The sequence below is a fragment of the Panthera leo genome, chromosome A1 (genome assembly GCF_018350215.1).
Source record: "Panthera leo isolate Ple1 chromosome A1, P.leo_Ple1_pat1.1, whole genome shotgun sequence".
Classification (NCBI taxonomy): domain Eukaryota; kingdom Metazoa; phylum Chordata; class Mammalia; order Carnivora; family Felidae; genus Panthera; species Panthera leo.
Window position 1 is genome coordinate 19818298 of NC_056679.1, and position 3500 is coordinate 19821797.

Sequence of the window (3500 nt, forward strand, 5' to 3'; positions counted from 1 at the left end):
CCTTTAGTACTAGGTACTGGCGTGTTAGGCAGGGTTCTCCAGAGAAACAGAACCAAGAGAAACAGGAGAGAAAGAGACACAGAGACAGAGAGAGAGAGAGCATAAAAAATTGGCTCACGTAATTATGGAGGTAGAGGAGTCCTGAGACCAGCAGCTGGCACACTGGAGACCCCGGGGAGCTGATGGCATACTTCCAGTCCTCCACTCAGCAAGCTCAGGACCCAAGAAGAGTCCGTGTTTCGGTGCTGAGTCTGACCGAAGGTAGGAAAGGACCAAAGTCCCAGCTGGATGCAGTCAGGCAGGAGGAGTGCCCTTTTACTCATGGGAGGGTAAGTCTCTGTTCAGTCAGGTCTTCCATTGGCTGAAGGCTACCTACTCTAAGGAGGGCCACCTGCTATACTTAATCTAGCCATTCAGATGTTAACATTACTCAAAACATCCTCACGGACACACCCAGAATAACATTTGACCAAATTTCTGGGCACCCCGTGACCCAGTCAAGTTGACACAAAAAATTAACCATGGTACAAGGCACTGTGCTGGGCATTGTTCGTATTCTTGTCATTATTTCTGGTCTCAGAGAAGTCAGTACCCCTTCTTTCACATCCCAATGTTCCCACCTATGCTCTTGACCCTGTCTTTCCTGACCCTGAGACCCACCACACCTCTTTCACACCTTCAGTTTTCCTCTGCTCTTTTTTGTCTTTTTTAAAATAATTTTTTAATGTTTACAATTGAGAGAGAGAGAGAGCACGAGTGGAGGATGGGCAAAGAGATGGAGACAGAATCTGAAGCAGGCTCCAGTTCTGAGCCTGATGCGGGGCTTGAACCACAAGCTGTGAGATCATGACTTGACCTGAAGCCGGACGCTTAACCCACTGAGCCACCCAGGCATCCCTTTTTTCTGTCTTTTTTAACAAATGTTTGGGTGCCTGGGTGACTCAGTCGGTTAAGCGTCTGACTCTTGATTTCAGCTCAGGTCATGATCTTGCAAGTTTCGTGGGTTTGAGCCCCACATCAGCTCTGTGCTAATGGCTGACAGCACAGAGCCTGCTTGGGATTCTCCCTTTCTCCCTCGCTCCTTGCCCCTTCCCCGCTCATGCTCTCTCTGTCTCTCTCAAGATAAATCAACCTAAGTAAATGTGTATTTATTTATTTTGAGAGAGTGTGGGGGAGGGGCAGAAACAGAGGGAGAGAGGGAGAATCCCAAGCACGTTCCTTGCTGTTAGCGCAGAGCCCAACGTGGCACTCAGGGCTCAATTTCACGAACTTTGAAATCATGACCTGAGCCAAAATCAAGAGATGCTCAACGGACTGAGCCATCCAGGCGCCCCTCCTCTGCTTTTTACCTAAAAACATGTTTGGGTTTTTCCTTTATCTTAAAATAAAGGTTCTCTTTGGTCCTTTGAGCTACCTACCACCCCATCTCCTTTTTTTAGTGCAAAAAGAGTTTATATTTTCTGCCTTCTATTGACTGAAATCCCTAGTGATCTAATTTACCCTATTTCTCCTGTGTCCATATTCCTCTAACAAGACCCTTATAAAAGTCAACAATGGCTTTCTCAAACCTGACAGTTTTTGTTCAGCCTCTACTTTATTTGATATTTCAGTAACTTTTGAAAATGCAGTCTCCTTTCTGAAATTCTCTTTCCTTTGGCCAAATTGGTACCTGGTCGTCCATCTTTTTTCCTGCTAAGCGTTTGCTTCTCTTTCTTGGCCTGTCCTCTTAGGTAAATGCTCCTCATAGCACTTTTTAACTTCTTTTTTTGGCATTTATCAAATTCCACTCCCTGTTTTAATTATTTCCATAGTACAGGTTTAAAAGGGAAACACCTAGGGGCGCCTGGATGGTTCAGGTGGTTAAGCAACCGATTCTTGGTTTCTGCTCAGGTCATGATCTCACGGTTCATGGTTTGTGGGTTCAAGCCCCACATCAGGTTTTGTACTGGCAGTGCAGGGCCTGCTTGGGATTCTGTCTCTCCCCTTCTCTCTCTGCCCCTCCCCTGCTCATGCATTGTCTCAAAATCAATAAACTTAAAAAATAAATAAAAGGGTAACATCTAGTCCTACCACTCCTTATTCCTCTTCCCTGCTTTTTCTGCAGAGCATTTATAAATATATGATGTAATCTATAATTTACGTATATATTGTTTCTCTTTCTCCTTCCCCACCACGAGGGCAGGGATTTGGGACTATTTGTTCACTAATGTATCTCAAAAATCCAGAGCAGTAGGTAGTGTTCAAATAATAGCTGTTGAAATATTACAAAGATTTAGGTATAGGGCTGTTTAATGCATCATTATTTATAAAAGTAAAACATCTGGACATAAACAAAATATCTACTAATAAGAGGAAAGTAAGTCATGATATAGCCATGGCATGGGATAGTCTACATTTATTAAAAGTCATATTTAAAAATGATTGCATGAAAAATGCTCACATTATATTAAGTAGAAAAAAAGCAAGACAGGAAGCATATTAAAAAGCATATTAAAGCATATTAAAAAGACCCCAATTTAATATATAAAGGAGATATATACTAAAATGTTATCAGTGGCTCTGTCCAGGTAGTGAGATTAAAGTGATTTTTATTTTTCTATTATTTTCGTATTTGGTACATTTTTGACACATTCTTTTAAATGAAATGTGAAGATAGAAAATTGTAAAGCTTTGAAGAAAAAAGTGCTTTTTCATTCAGTTGCTATATTCTATTCTTCTAACTGGTCTGAACTCACTTCAATTAGAGATACAATTTGCACTTATCTTTTGGCACTGATTGTATTTTGCCTACTATTATATATCTTTATGTCTTCTATTAGGCTCTATACTTTCTAAAGTCAGAGAGCATGTCTTATTTATAATTTTCAATGCCTACAACACCTGTCTACATTCAATAACTGAAAGAAAAGATATTTAAAATGTTTTAAAAGCTGGGAATAATACATAGTGTTAGTTGCTTAGGGAAACCATTAAATTATGTAATTTTTAAATATTGCTCTGATGTACTTCGTGACTGCCTTCAAAACACTAAGGTTTAAAGCTATAATAGGACAAGCATTTTAAGGGTTTGGCCTACCTCTCTGTTGCTTTTATTTACATACATATTTTTTAGTTGTTGGTACATTACATGAAAACTTTTGATTCTGGAGTAAATTTGGGCATGCCCATAGACTTCAGGGGCTGACACATTAAGTTAGTTAGGCTAGGTTGGTAAAACAAAGAAAGAATGTTACAAATGGATCCAAAACACATGGCTCAAACACAAGTTTATTTCTTGCTCTTAAGGGTGGGTGTTCTTCCTTGGCAGGCAGGTTTTCTCCACACATTTAGAGTCACAGTGCCTTCCATTTTATGCCTTCCCAGGTTGTACGTGGCCACTGGATGCCAGCTGTATTTACTAATCTCTGACTCTGGTACTTAGGTTGTAAGTTCAGTGAAGTCATAGAATTGCCAGATTCAGCAAAATAAAAATACAGGACACCAGTTAAATATGAATTTCA